Genomic DNA, 17,306 nt, shown 5'->3' with positions numbered 1-17,306 from the left:
TTGTTTTGGTATTCCAAAGGAGATTGTCACTGGCCATGGCAGTCATTTCCAGAATAATATGATGGCTGAATTTTCTCTCATGTTGGGTTTTCACCAGGAGCATTTCATATCCTTACTATCCTCAGGCCAATGGTCAGGTGGAAGCCATGAATAAATCCTTGAAATTTTTCCAGCAAAGGATAATTAATAAATCTCCATCTACTTTTCATATCATGTTATATCCTACGCTTTGGGCATATCATATGTCAGTTGAGACTGCTACGGGTTTCAATCCTTTTCAACTAGTTTATGGTTTGGAATCAATTTTCCTTGTGGAGTGTGAAATTTCTTCTCTTAAATTAGTTGTAGAACTTCTTCCAGAGACTTCCAGTCTTGAAGAACGCCTCATTTATTTGGAAAGTCTTGACGAGCAGCATCGAGATGCAGCTACAATTAACGAAGCTCATAAAAGGAGAGTGGAGATCCAATATGATAAGGTTATGCATCCTGTGGTTTTCTCTGAAGGTGACCTTGTCCTAGTCTATGACTAAGACAAAGATGCCTGGGGGTAGGCAAGTTCAATCCCATGTGGTATGGTCCTTTTATCATTAAAAAGGTCTTGAAAAAAGGATCTTATGAATTGGTTGATTTTAATGGAAACGAGTTGTTGGAGCCCATAAATGGGCTCTATCTTAAAAAGTATTATGCTAAGGCTTCTGCCTAGCATTTGCTTGGTCTTGTAGATATTGTATACATTAGTGCATATATATCTATAGGTTTCATAGTGATATTGAAATTTTTCATCTTCTTTGGTAGGTATCGATGGATGATCCAATATATCTAGGGTTTGTCGATGGTGCTAGTCAACATATCAGAAATTTGGCTTCCGCAGCTTAGCTATTTTATCATCCATCCAATCATTTGTTGGCTTCAAGAGGAATATGTATTGGCCCTGCTTCAAACAATGTTGTTGAATATACTGATGTTGTTAGCTTACTATTTGACGAAATATCTTTTGGTATTGATTCGTTAGTATTATACTTCAATTCACAACTGGTCGTGTCTTAGTTAAACAACATCTATCATGTGAGAGGTCCTTAATTTCTGAGAGTGCGTTTATTACAAAAGTCATTTAATTTTATCACATTTATTCATATTCCATGACCAGAACACTCATTTGTTGATTCCATAGCTAATAAAGAATTACATTGGCATATTAATCATTCATAACATTAAAATAAAAAATAATCAAAAATCATATGTATATATGGTCGTCAGATCATGAAACTATTTGTATATAGATAGAAGTTATATGTTCAAAATATTATACAAAAATCAGGAAAAAATGTCCTACAAAATTAGGGCTTAAGCCCAATCATGTCTATAAAAAAGATCAAGATATATCTAATCTATATCTGTGAGCCCTTCCCTCGATGTGCATCTCAGAAGAAGACGATGGCAGTAGTCACCCATTGAAAAAGCCACAACTAGTCTCATGATACTCCTACCATGCATCTCTACATTTCCTCTGGTAAATCCTCCATTGTTGCCATAGGTACTTGGTAAGTCAAACTCTCCAAGTTCCTCTGTATGACATGGAGAAATGTCTCAGTCTCAGCAGTGGCACCCTCCGCCTCTCTTCCACGATGCCTCTACTTGGGTAGACCCTCAGATCTTACTGGTCCCACATTTATATCATCATCAAACAATTTTGTAAGAATTTTTGTCTCATCAAAAAGAATTTCAATTCATATTTTTGAAATCCAAAAAAATAAAATAATATTAAAAAACTTAAAAATAATTTTACCAATGGCACCCCATGCAGTGTTGGGTGGAAGCACCAGATCTGGATCTACTCTGAAATCCATGCCTACATATGGGTAGTCCTCAATAGCAATGACTTGTTCTTCCCACCAAAGGAAAAACTCGTCATCGAATGTCGTTCTAGGGACCTCACCACCCCCTAGTCTCTTCATTAAGTCAGCCCATCTACCTATCCATGGATCTCTTGGGCTGCTGATGGTGGAAATCACTTTGGGTCGAAGTCTTGGTAGTCTCTTGAAGAAGAAAGTACAAATAATAGTACCATACCCAAAATGTTTTGTATTATTCTTCTTGATGGAAGTAAGTTGTTTTTTCATGTTGGTTAGAAGGGTTGTGCACTAGTCAAAAACTGTGGTAAGGAAATCTACTGCTAAGCTCATTGTAACATGAGAAGCTTGGTGCAATGAGGTTGATCCAGCTACCCTCACAATGGTAAAAATGAGAATCCTTAGGGGCAGACTCTCCACATGCTTGATTAGGATTTGTATCCCTACCTTCTCAGGGTTTCCGGGGAAAATACAAATGTAATCATCCACATTAAGGCTTCCTCGAGCCTTCCCTTGCAAATTAACTGGCTCTCCTCTTAGGTAAAGTCCAGTAATGAAGTATATGTCTTCTACTTCAATACACAAGGGCATATGATCAATCATGAATTCATCTTCTTTTGGATCCTAGTAGTTGATGAGCATTTCCAACAATCTTGTATTGGTTTTCATGTTTGGCATTTTGAAAAACTTTAACAATTTTCATCCTCTCAGTGCATCCAGTGATAATGGATACTTCGTAACTTCATTATCTATTTCACTATGCTCTCTTTACCTCCAGGTACTTGTCATCCTACAAGTTCAATAATTCTCATCCATTAAAATCCGTGATTTTATATCTTTCACTGGGCGCATGCGAGTTGCCTTCATACACAATCACATATAGGGATTCCAAATATGTGACTTCAATATACCCAACCCATGTATGCGTAGAGTTAAAATCTGAAAATAAATCCTTACAATCAAAATTATTGAAAAAACACTTGAATTGCACAAAATTTCATCAAGAAATCGAATTAGGAGATTACTTGGAAGATTGATAGTTGTTATGGCTAAGAAATTTGGTGGGTTGTGGTTGTCGGGATTTGCTCCAGAGCTCTTGCACTCAATTTCCTAAAACACAAATGAGGCTTGGTAAGTCAAAAGGTTTATTTATAGTTGTAATTAAAAAAAAAACCACTTTTGCAAAGTTTATGTTTTATTTTTTATTTTATAAACTTTGTGACCTTTTGGCTTTGAGTGTTGGGATAGGTTTTTATTTCAAGATGAATTGGAGACTTTGAGACATTTATACCACTTTGATTCCATGATCGCTGACCCATCATGGCAAGTGTAGTTTTTATCACTGGCATATAGGTTAGGGAAGGTCACTTTTTCTATTGCATTATGAATTTTAGCCTCCATATTGTGATATATTTCCATAGGGTCGACCCCATTGTGTTATGATTCTTATACCATTTTCACTCACCGACTTACAAAATCATGACATGATGGTAGAGCCATTCTTTACCTGAGCTTCCTAGTTAGATCCTTGCTATCATATGTTTCCCATGCCGCAAAGATTGAGTACACTCGGGAGTCCTCTTTAGTCTCGCCACAACTTTTGCGATGAAGCTTCATTCTCCTTATTTGCTATCTTTTTGGCTTTATACCATATAGGCTCCCACATGTTGAGTTGTACTGTTGCATTTCACGTTGACTATTTGTACCTTTTGGCCTTAAGATGACTTCACTTGGACTCATGTATAAGCCACTTCTTGAGCATGTATTTATGTAAAATCAAACTTGCAATCACTTAGTCTTTGCAACTTGACACCTTATGCCCGTGGAAAGAACATTTCTTTGAGTGTCATTGACCAGTTTCATCACCTTGCATTGAGCATAGAAATGTTCCACTCCCAAGAACTAGCGCAGCTATATTTAGACACTCATTCTCTCCATTGTACCATAGGCATTCTTTTATTCCTTTTCGGGATTTTTAAATATGAAAAGGATAAAAAAAATTATATATTGCAAAAAAGAGCGGGAACGGGACTTTACTTCCATAATTAATGGCAGCAAGAGTCAGTTGTGTCACCCTTGAACAAAGCACTCAAAGCAAGTCTTTTCTCTATCGGGATGGGCTTTACTTTGACTTAGGAGAGCCATAATCTTGTCATTGAGTCAGTACTCCTCCGGTTGGTTATCTTCTCCAATCATATGGAGAGTTTGTTTATGCCTCCTGCATGTCAAAATTACACAAAGTTATCATATGCTGCCATACAGTCACATTTGAGTCATGCTTTTGTTCAAGGGAAATAAACTTGAGTTGGAATTTCTGTGGTGTCTCTTGACTCATTTTCAGTCATCCTTACCGGTCTGTTAGAGTTATGTTCAATATCACATCAATTATTTGGTACTTTCCTCGTTCTATTTAAGAAGATCTCCATTGACTTCTGGTTGGCGGGTTTTCTCTTATCGACTTCAAAAAATTGCTCTGAGATTAGGCCTAGAGTCGCACCCTAACCCTATTTCCATCATTGCTAGGTGACCTTATTCTTAGCATCGATCAATATCATGGGTCTTTGACTGAGTGGTTTACCTTTTGTTCAACATCATCTTACATTATCACACATTAAGATTCATGTAGTACCTTGGTTTCCATTTGACCCTATTGGTGGATTCCTCGCCTTTGTGTCAGCTTTCATTATTAGTTAGTTTAGACGGTTTCCGTCGTGCGCTAGCCACATATTATGTACGCTGGAAACATGCTTTGGTATGGTTACTTCATATTTCTTCGTCTGATTCCTTCCAAATTATTGCCTTGTGGGTTACACTCGTGTTGGATTAATGTGGGATGCCTTAATGCCTTCCTTCCAACAGATCATTCCCATCGACTCCAACTCATTGCTCTGGGAATAAGGTCTAGAGTCCTTTTTCAGTACCTTGGGGTTTGCAATCATCAGTGGTATACTCCTTCATTATCGATGGTGATAATACATCAATGTCTCATGATTGGTAGATTCTCTCAAGTGTTCGAGTTCAACTCATTTATTCGCACATGTTAGATTGTACTGGGGTACTTTGACTCTCATCATCATTATCGATGAGTTGTATTACATTTGTAAATGATATACATCAATCACCAATAATCAAATGATTTCTCACATCGTCGACTTCAGCTCATTTATTTCCATAGTGTAGAAATGTACCATGGCAGTTAGTGAAGACATTAGGTTGCTTCAACATTTTTGGTTCACTTGTTAGTTCCTCTAGTTTTCTTCCATTGACACCATCCACCTTATATGTTGCAGTTCATGCTAGTAGCATTTTATATGTTGGAACCCGAGTTGCATGCAGTACCATTATTCCACTTTTTGACTTTCTACTTTGAGGATCAGTTATGCAACATCAGTGATCATATATCTACTTCAACATCATTGATCAGTTCTTTTGTATGTGATATTGTGACATGACCTTGATATGTACTTTTGCGGCTATGATCAGATGATCCACTATGTATTTCTCAGTCTACGCTTGGTATGCAGACATGCTTTACTATCTCTAAGCATGGGTATGCCCACTTCAGACATGAGATTTATTTCAGATCCCTTCCACTGGTTTGGCACGTTGGAATCTGGTGATCTCCTCCCAAGTCTTCACATAATTCTTTCGATACACTTAATACGTTTTGGCCATCATGTGCCCCTTCTGATCTCATATATTAGAGGTCATACGTTATAGCATCATTTATCACCCTTGAATACTTTATGCTTTGATTCATGGCCTTGGGCAACCCTTTCCCTTCATATTTGGTCCTTTTACTAAAAACATTATTTTAAATTCCATATGTGACTCTGCCCTTCAAACCGTATGTACACACGCAGGTCCATCTATATCCAAACCATGTCTATCATTTGAAATATAAAAAATATGAAATCCCTATTTTAAGCACATGATTTACAGGTTACACCGGAATCCCACCTAAAAAAAAATTAGGTGGTATAAATACACCTCATGGGAATGTCGAGGGAGAGAAAAATATGGGATATTGATATTATATCCAATTGGTCCATGATCAAGTTTGATTTATCCATGTGCCTCTTTCACTCCCAGGTATAGGAAACCCTTGTTTCCTCATAGAGATGTCCATTTTCTTTATATGGCATCTATGTGTATGCATTTCATAGACGATTGTTGATGCTTGGCTTGGATGGATCCAGAGGAAAGTTTCGCTTGGATCCATGGTGGAATCAAGTTGTATTCTTCTAGATTTCTTTGCAAACATCAATAAAGAAGCTCTGTCCTATTCCTGATAATTATGATCTTTATGCTTTAACTCATGTTATGATATAATTATGTATGATCTCATGTTTTATATCCATATGCTTATATGATCTAACATTCATATCTTGAACATGCTTTGAACTACTGCTAGTATATATGCTTTTCTGGAATGTGTTGTAGGTTTTGAAGCATTGGAGGAAGCAAAGGGTTTGAACCCTATGGGAACATCTTCAAATGTAGGACCTACGGGTACTCTCTCTTCATCCCACTTTAATAGTTTAAGCATTAGGACTGCTTGTTTGCTTTCTTCTTCTTGGTGTATTCCCTTCGATATGTGGGGTTTTCCAACCCAGACCCTAGGGTGTTTTACCCCGTAACACCAACTTATATGCAGATCCTTCTCTTACGGGATTGTTCAAATGAATTTTCAAGGAAGTGAGATGCAAAATCAAACCCTTTACCTTGAGGAGGTAACTCCACAATTTCAAGAGAAATATCAAAATCCTTCCAAGACCAATGGAGTGGTTGGTCGGTCACTCTGAATCAAAGCTCCAAAAGTGACAAGATAGATCCACCTAAAGCCATCTAAATATAAAGAACAAAGAGCCTTCCACTATAAAGTCCTTAAAGATACAACCAAACAAGCAGCTTCCAAGTATTTCCGCTCTAGGTGATGAGTACATGACACTAAAATAAAATAAAGCAAACCTAAGGACCTTCCGAAGATAGTTTGGGATAATTATGGCCCAAGCCTACTAGCGAAGGTATCAAAAAAAGTTACGCTGACCTCCAGACAATGGCCTTTGCCTGTGAAAGTACCCTGATATGAATTTAAATAGGAACGAAAAAAATTACAGATATAACCATAAATACAAATATGCAGTAGAAATAACACTTCATTTCATTAATATCAAAAATATGCTTACAAACAAAATGGAAATAAGACTAGCTCGGGCGATGGTAGCTTATCTCTAAGAAGAGATGTGCCAGCTACATGCTTTTGAAATGTGTTACAATGAGTCTTGAATGCATATTTATTATTGAGAAACAATGGAAAACCCTAAACATCCAAAAACCTAACCCTAGGAGATGAAGCACCAAACTATGGGCCTCATTTGGGTAAATTGGTACATCAACCCCCCGGGGTCGTAACTTTGGCATACGATCTCTGTTTGACGCGCACAATACCTTGTTGGAAATATCTATTCGAGGACTACAACTTTTGAATGAAAACAAATGGTCCATTGACCATGATGGACCCCATTTTCCTAAAATACATTGTTTAGGGCCTCAAAACGGCTCCAGAAGTTCAAGACCCGAAAAATTGCCAAAGTAGTAAATTGTGCTACAATTAAGAAAACTGAAAAACTGAAAGAGATAGTTGTGGGGTCCAAGTGGGATAGGTGGTTGGCCACCAACATCCACCTGGATCATTCCTCCCCCCTTAGGAAGTAATGGTCCCCATTGCATTCAGTGCCTCCATGCGATGGGGAAACTTTTGTTGAACTTGGTCTGTGGTGAGGTGTTCTGCAATATCTGATATGTTCAATAATGGTGGGAAGCATGGTTGAGGGCAGTCCACATTGAACACTCAATGCGAGCCAAGGAATGGGGAAATTTTGTGCTACAAAGAATTGTTTTCCACAACCTTGGTAATGGTGTAGGGACCATATCGGAGTGGTCTGAGCTTCCGATGGGCTCTTGTAAGGCATTTTTTCTGCAGATGAAACCAGACTTTATCGCCCACTTGAAACTTGTGTGGCACCTGATGTTGATCATGTCACTACTTGTACTTGGAATTTTCCAGAAAGGAGTGACGATATATCGACCCATTGGGTAGAGGTGCTCTAGGAGTTTGATCAAAAGAATTCTTGACCTGACAGTTCAATGATACCCCTGTGGGTGAGGAGAAGATGTTCATGTATTCTTTCATGACCATATCCACCTGCTTCTACTGCATGGAGGAACCCTTCCTAGGGGACATGGATGTGGCTATAATCTTCCCCTTACTTGGAGAGCGAACCAGAAAGAAAATAATTTTCGTATTCTAGCAGATCATCTTACTCCATTTCTTAGTAGAGATCAAAGAGGTGGCAGTAGGTGGGACTACCTCCGATATCCTGTATAATGAATTACCCAAAGAAATAATAACAGCGCGAGGCCTTGACTCATACACAGCATGTTGCTTCCACAAGTATGGTTGGCCTAATAATACATTACAAAAATCAAGAGGTGCAACATCACACAATACCTCATCTGTGAAGGGCTTGATGTTGTAGGGAAGGTGGCACTACTAGTAGACTCGGAGATATCATCCTTGGTGAAGACACCCGATGTTGTACTATTGCGGGTATGGTATGGTCAGTAGCCTAGATGCTTCATGATCTCAGCTAAAATGAGGTTATTTTAGCTGCCATTGTTGACAATGAATTGCAATGGAGAACCCTTAACCACATTTGTGAGTGGAAAAGACGCTCCCCCTCCTCTGGATCTTCGGGCTCATTCTTCTAGATCTTGGAAGTGGCAATTGTGGTGTTGGGCTCTGCATCACTAATCTGATTCCTTTTTTCATTCCTCTTGTCGGGTTGTTAATGTTTGGCCTGACACTCACTTATGTTGTGAGTGGAGCTCTTATGGAACTCACACCACTTTCTCATGTCCTTCTTTGGCTTTGCAATGTTGTTCATTGATTTCGACTTTGGTGGGTTGTCCTGGGATGCCACTCCTTGGCTTTTTCCTTTGTTTTGTGGTTTGGGGGTTGTTGTCATGCAGAGTGTCTAGGCACAGTGACAACACTCAGACCGAGGGTTGTCACCTTGATTCCCGATCTCTCCGTTTAAGCTGTCTCCCTAAGCTAAGGGGGGTGGACCCTGTGGGATAATGGAAGACCAACTGGGTTGGGAGACACAGCGAGGGAATCAAGTATTTGATCGATAATTAAAAAATTTATTAGATCTTAATTTCTTAAGACCAGTGCCTTCACTAGATGAAGTGAAAACTAAGTAATTGGTTTGTTGCTGTTGTTGATGAAATAATTAACGATTGCTTGAAAATGTTTGCAAAATATATAACATGTAACAATCATTAGATAATCCAAGCAAGGACGACATATTTTTTATAGATAAACAATGTCTTAGCAATTAAATTTCAAGAGATGCAAATGCTTTAATAACCATAAAATTTAAATGCTAACCAGCTAGAATTTAAAATTGTTATGCTTGAAATTCCAAATCTAGGAAATTTATCACTTTTCAATAGTTAAACTCCAGATAAAAATTTAATCCCATTTAACTATAGTAAAATGATGAATACTGATACCAAAAAAAAAAGACATCAAAAGGAATTTCCAATTTTTAATTATTCTTTAAAAAAAAAAAAAAAAATTTAAATTTTTTCATGATTTGGGTTTTTTAGGATTTTTTAAATGTTCATTTTTTTTATTTCTAAATGATTAAAATATAAATCAAAATCATAAAGAAAAACTAAATTCTAAAATAAAACAAAACTAAATAAAAAAACCTAAGGACTAAACCTTTTTATGCTTTTGTGGAATTTTTATTTTTTATTATTATTATTTTTTATATTTTATATGTTTTAGATTTTCATGATCTTATAAAGCCAAACCAAATAAACAAAATCGGGACCTACACTAAAAATGAAATAAATGAAAACAAAATCGATTTTTTTTTTCAATTTTTTTGATTTTTTATTTTGTACTTCATAAAAATAAAACAAAAACAATACTACTTATCTAACCCTAACTTAATAATCAAAGTGTTTCTCTTTTTCTTTTTATTGTTTTGTGGTATTACAGGTTTGGTCGACGGCAAGGAAGGGGGACGTGAGGAGGCCAGAAGACTGCATGAGAGAACGTTGTAGATAGCAATGGCTGCGTAGAGGAGATGGATGTGGGGTTGAATAGTTGAATGCAGTGGAACCGGAATGAGGGAAGAAGGGGCTGCATGGAGAGTTGAATACGCAGGTCTTGAGCTCGATGGTGCTTGTGTGTGTAGGTTGAAGGGAGCTAGATGAAGCAGCAACGAGAGGAGGGAAACACGCAGAGAGATAATGGAAAAGCAGATGGCTGCAATGAACACAGAGGACACAGTTGGAGGGACCACTACGGATGGCTGCGTGGAGGAGGAATATGATGGTGAAGAGAGCGGATGAGCTGCGGGGGTAGTGGCTGAGGAGATCTGCGGGGTTTAGATAAGATAGGGAGTTGTGTAGGGAGCTCGATAGGAGATGGAAGCGTGGATAGGAAGAGCAGTTGTGGGAGAAAACTGAGGCTACCAAAGGGAAATGCGTGGAGGACAAGGATTTGGATGGTTTCGTGAGGGAAGGGATGGCAGAAGCGAAGTATAGAAGGCACTAGGACAAAAGCCTGGAGAAAAAGAATGTAGACAAAGAGAGTAGGTTTTACAGGTAGAGAAAGGAGAGACGTGGGAGTGCTATAGCAGTGTGAGGTGTGGAAAGAGTGGTGATACAGCAATCCCACAACCTGCTTAAAAAAATTTCGAAAAAATTTCCTGTAACACAATGAAACCCCAAGCAACAACAGAAAAATAGCCAGAACAAACCCTCGAATTTCTTTAGAAACCCCGCAAGAGCTGATCCTAAGGCCAAATCTTACCCTCCAGGGCCTAGATCTGGCTTCAAACAAAAAAATTTCCTCAGACCTGCAACCTGCAATGGAAAAACAAAACACCCAGAAACATGCAAGGAAGAAACCATAAAAAAAATGCTAAATAATTACAATATTCACAAGATAAAGGCTCTAAGCAGCTAGATCTATCGTTATGCCACACATATATTTTTAAAAATTTTAAATTAAGATGAAGTGCTTCAGAAAACGCTTCATGCATCCACAACAGAAATTCTAATGATTAGCCCGAGATCAAAACCAACTGAGCTCTTCAAAAAATGATATCCGAGAGTTGGTTGGTCCAATTGAAGACTTCCCTAAACGCTCGGTGATCTCAAAATCAAGGATTTCCTACACAACTTAATTCAACCATTAACATAGAGAGAGAAAACGACAATGAAATTCAGATTTAATGGAGATACCTGCCATTATATTCAGAAATTAAACTATCATTCAAACCCTAATGATCAAACAAGATACATGTGTTTAAATCACTCTTCAATAAGCTAACATCAATGGCTGAAAGTAAATATATGCAAGAAGATAAAACATCTTACAACATTTTTCTGAAGAGTAACACCAGCAGAGATTAACCCCAAATTATTTCTTTATTGCACATAAAAAAAATAAAAAATTACAAGAGAGCTTTCCTTAGCACATGATCAGAAGATCGAAGAAATCAACTGACAACTGACCTCCTATTTAAAGAAAAAATTCCCAATGGCTAGTTCGAGTGATCCTTGTCAAATCAATCTCGATCATTGATGAGGATCAAAAAAATATTTTAATCTCATCTGTTGAAATTAAAATAATGAGGAAATTCGAAATTATCATTTAAATGCATTTTAATTAATTCAAAAATTTAATTTTTGAATTAATTTCCTCAAAATTTTGACTTTGACTTAATCCTAGGGACCAAGGGCATAAAATTTAGCAAAATAATGATTTAACCTTAGTCCCTGGACCTCTTAAAATTTAATTTTTTAAAGGATCCACGAATTTTACCTTTGGAAAATTTAAATTTTACTAGGACCTAGGACCTATGAGGGGATAAATTATTTTTCTAACCCTCAAGACATTTTACATCATGATTTTTACATTTTTACATCTCAAGGGGGAAAACCCATTTGATATAGACCCTCACAGACTACCCAGTTCCGTGACACAAATATAATCTAGCAGGTCAAGCAATTTATAATAAAATAACCTAACCAAATAGTTAGGATTATTCCCAAATCACTTTTACATAGACTCAATCTAGCACACTAGGACTCCCCTAAGATTCTAATGAAAAAATCCATTCTGGCTTTGGGGTTAGGGAGAAGGAAAACTCTGTCGATCATGGATCGGTGAGACAAAAAACCTTCCGGAATATAGATCATCACCAGAAAATTAGGTTTACCTAGACAATTACATACATGACACAAATCTGCTGAGATTATTTACAATTTACACATGCAGACTGGGTTTACAATATAGCATGATCAGGCTGATGATGATAGTTGAACGGCACGGACATGTTAATCAAGAGCTATCCCTCTTGCAAAAAAAGAATGGGGGGTACTGCTATGGGTCGTTGACACATAGCGGTCAACATCTGGCTCTACTTGGGGACACGTTGCTACAATGTAGGAATGTGAGAATCTATAATTTTCATCCAGACAACACACAAAAAAACATAAGCAGCGTCCATCCAAAAATCATCATATAACATTAAGCACAGGAAATATATAAGCTCTTCATTTATTAACTATCTAGTAACATGAAAAGTAAATCTAATCCTAAGGCAGAAATAAAATGCTAAAAAGACAAGGAGTAGGGTTAGAAATACAGAAGATGCCCCATGGCATCAGATGCATTCAATATAGTGTATACTAAGCATTTTCCTGCTTTTAGGAAAATCTATCAACTGTTTCTCGGATGTGCCATGTCCAATTCTGCATATGGTAGGACTTTTTCCTATCCGAAAATCAATCTTCTCGTGGCCATATGATGAATCAAATTGCCTTCTCATTCTCTTTCTCTTGCATTTTTTCTTTGTGGAACATTCTGCTTCAAAATTATCAGATGAAGTATGTAAGATATGCATGACATGTCTTTCTTCATCTTGCATCCGATTTTATCGTTTTCTGTTTTATCCAGGTAACCTTCAATTAACCACTTTTCAATGGAACCAATGACTTCATCATAATGAGATGGAGCTTGTTGCAATAGATAAGGAGGCTTATGATCTATTGACATCTCCTTGTTTCTTTCATCCTCTAACTGATGTTGAAATTTCTGTACCTGTATTGTTATGGCATCCATCTGGTTAGAGTATTCAACCTTCATAGCATTGATTTCCTTGGCATGGTCTTCCTCCATGCTCAATAAATTATTCTAAAGACATATCTGACTAGCTTCTATATCTTTTATTACTTTATCATTATTTTTCTTTATGGTCATCAAGAAATGTTGCATAAAGTTTATCTCTTTCTTATGATTTGCTTGCATGGTAGCCAACTGATTATTATAATTGAATTTCATGATGGTCATCTCTTCATCCATATTTAATAACTTGTTTTGCATAGAATTAATTTCCCTATCATGATTAGATTTCATGGTTTCCATCTCCTTATCTCGCTTTTCCAGGTAGGTGTATAAAGTTCTCATATGATTGATGTAATCAATTACAATTTTTTCTTGATTAATTTCCATATTTTTTACCAGCTGCATTAGTTCCTCTATAATTTTCTTCTAATTTTCCCTTTCATTGTCGACACTGATTTGACAATTTGTCCCTGATTTTCCATTATCATGGATTCGATCTGCAACGGTACAGGTGGATGGCACATTCTAATATGGAGAATTGTCTTGAAATCTTTCATCGACTATTGAATCCTTCACAAAATCACTTTCATTCTGTTGTATAATTTCTGGGGCACAAAGCACGGTATCTTGATAACCATATCTATATTTAAAAGCATGAACGATGTCTTGTAAAGAAGTGAAAGAATCTTCAAGACAATTATTAAACCAATTCAATGCATCACCCTCTAAAGAAAATACAAATAGATGCATTTTTACATCTTCATGATCATACTGGCAAGAACTACAATATATGAGCATTATACTAGAAAACCTTCATAGATGCTTTCTAACAGCAACTGAATCACCACCCGAGAACAAATACCACCCAAGAACAAAGACAATTTATGAATAGCCACTTCCGAAATATCATGGAGAACATCAGTAAAATGACACGGGGTAAACGAATAATCCATGATGAATAATGAGGGACCAAATGGATGATAGAGAGAGACCTCTGCTCAAGAAAATCAAGAGATCCACAAGAAGCAAACTTCGAGTATAAACTCTTGTAGAAATGAAAGAAGTGGAGTCACCACTTAAACATGAATCTAACTCGAGGATCCAAAAGACAACAAACAACCGGATATAAGGGGGGCTTCTTATCTGGGAAATAATAAATGGAAGAAGTGGAGTCACCACCCAAACAAGAAACAAGCCGAGAAGTTGTTATGAAACCAGATCAAGAAAAGATAGAAAAGATAGATCAACGCCTTAGAATTCAGCCTCTTCGAGGGGGCAACCTCCTTTACATTACATAAATGAAAAATTCTTGGATGATACAAATGACAAAACCTCCTTTCTATATATAGGAGTCTAAGGAGTCACAATATAATCCAACCGACCTAACAATAATAATATAAAGCCACAAAATAACAATAGAGGGATTCTATGGGGCACAGAAATAACAATATGGGGGTAATAGGGTCACAACAATATAAATAAGGGGTATAACTACAATAGTAATGGGGTAATCACTAGTATTATAGGGACCCAACATGCCCCTCTCCTTCAAAAAAGTGTTGTCCTCAACGCTTGAGTAGTTCTGGATACTTCTGCATAAAATTCTCATCCTCCCATGTGGAATCTTCAGCGGATAAGTTCTTCCACTTGATAAGATACTCTGAAATTGATCGATTTCGTAGCTGTCGAGTTCTTGTTTCTGTGACTGCTTTCGGTTCCAATATAATTTTTCCTTCCTCGTCAAGTTCTGGAAATATTGTTTGAATTGGGAGCTTGTCACCTATAACCTTCTTTAAACATGAAACATGGAAAACTGGGTGCAATCGAGAAGCTGCAGGAAGCTCCAATTTGTATGCCATAGTACCAATCTTTTGCAACACCTTGTACGGACCATAATACTTTGGTGATAATTTATTATCCTTCTTAGCTTGCTTTAGGGACATTTGCTTATATGGTTGTAGCCGTAGGAATACCCAATCACCTACATCAAAACTTCTTTCACTGCGATGTTGATCTGCCTGTTGTTTCATTCTATTTTGTGCCAACACGAGGTTATCCTTTAAGAGTTGGAGGACTTGTTGTTGATGTTCGATGTGATGTTCCACTGCCTGAACCTTAGAATTTTCTCTTAAATATGATGTGATGGATGGTGGTTGATACCCATAAAGTGCCATAAATGGGGTCATTTTTGTTGCTGTATGGAAGGAAGTGTTATACCACCATTCAGCCAGAGGCAACCATTTGACCCATTGTGTCTGTTTATCAGATACAAAGCAACGAAGATATCCTTCCAAACATTTGTTTACTATCTCAGTTTGCCCATCAGATTGAGGATGATAAGATGAGCTATGAGCTAACTGAGTACCAAGACAAGAAAATAATTTTGTCCAAAAATTTCCAGTGAAAATGGGATCTCTGTCACTTACAATAATCTTTGGGTTTCCATGTAGCTTTTGAATTGTTTCCATAAATGCAGTAGAAACTGTACTGGCTTTAAATGGATGTGATAATGCACAAAAGTGTGCATACTTGGTAAGTCTTCAACTACCACCATGATGACACTCTTTCCCTCAGACTTGGGTAAACCTGTGATAAAATCCATTGAAACCTCCTCCCAACGTTGGCTTGGAATGGATAAAGGTTGTAATAGACCTGGTGTCTTAATTGTTTCAACTTTATTTTGTTGGCAAACCAAACATTCCGCCACAAACTTTTGAATATCTGATTTAAGGCCATCCCAAAAAATTCCTTCTTAACCCTGTGGTAAGTTTTTAAAAATCCTGAGTGCCCTCCTAAGGGAGAAGTGTGCAATTCCATAAGAATCTTTTGTTTTAGCTGGGAATTCTTACAGAGGTATAAGCGATCTTTGTACCATAACGAATCATTTTGCCAGCTAAATGTATCAGAAGTACTGGAATCTTGTTGTAGCTTTCGAATAAGTGCCCACACTTCTTCATCATTCTTCCATTCCTCCCTTGCTTCGTTTATCCAATCTGGTTGGATAATAGAAATGGCACACAACAATGCTTCCACATCCTCATCCTTTCTTGAGAGTGCATCTGCCACCACATTTTGCTTCCCTTTTTTGTAGATGATTTCAAAGTCATAACCCAACATCTTTGTGACCCACTTTTGTTGCTCTTCAGAGGATAATCTTTGTTCTAAAAAGTATTTAAGGCTATCATGATCCTTTTTTACCTTGAAGTGTCTTCCCATTAGGTAGGGTCGCCATTTCTTAAGTGCATGGAGTATTGCCAACATTTCCTTCTCATAAATAGCTTTGCTTAAAAACTTTCCCTTGATTGGACGACTTTCAAAAGCAATGGGTCTTTCATCTTGCATTAGAACAGCACCAATTCCATTTCCTGAAGCATCACATTCCACAATAAAGGTTTTTGTGAAGTCCGGTGTAGCTAAGACCGGTGCTTGGCACATTGCCTCTTTAAGATGTTCAAAGGCCTTTGTTGCTTCTGGAGTCCATGAAAATGAATCTTTCTTCAATAATGTTGTTAGAGGTGCTGCTATTCTCCCATAATTCTTAACAAACTTGCGATAATACCCTGTCAACCCAAGAAATCCTCGCAGATGCTTTATGGATGTGGGGATTTTCCATTCCTTAATGGCTTTAATTTTGCTAGGGTCTACCTTAACTCCTTCATGAGATACAATATGACCCAAATATTCCACCTCCTGGACTCCAAAGAAACATTTGGATCTTTTTGCATATAATTGTTTCTCCTCCAATAGTTGTAGCACCCTGTCAACATGTTCAACATGATCCTTCCAAGACTTGCTGTAGATTAGTATATCATCAAAAAATACTAACACAAATTTTCTAAGGAATGGTTTGAAAATTGAATTCATCAAACCTTGAAATGTTGAAGGTGCATTGGTAAGGCCAAAAGGCATGACCAAAAATTCATAATGACCCTCATGAGTTCTAAATGCCGTTTTCGGAATGTCTTCAATCTTCATTCTGATTTGATGATATCCCGAACGAAGATCCAACTTGGTGAAGTAAATTGATCCATGCAATTCATCCAGTAATTCATCAAAAACAGGAATGGGGAACTTATCTTTAATAGTGAGCTTGTTGAGCTCCCTATAATCCGGACACATGCGCCATGATCCATCCTTCTTGTGCACCAATACTACTGGAGCTGAGAAAGAACTTTGACTCGGTTGAATTATACCAGCCTCTAGCATTTCTGCAACCATACGTTCAATTTCACTTTTTT

Source organism: Pinus tabuliformis, chromosome 6 (assembly GCF_031772625.1).
Source record: "Pinus tabuliformis cultivar Carrire ecotype Pingquan chromosome 6, CPIR1, whole genome shotgun sequence".
In the NCBI taxonomy this organism is placed as follows: domain Eukaryota; kingdom Viridiplantae; phylum Streptophyta; class Pinopsida; order Pinales; family Pinaceae; genus Pinus; species Pinus tabuliformis.
The sequence above is the reverse complement of the archived record's forward strand: the minus strand, read 5'-3'. Positions refer to the sequence as shown.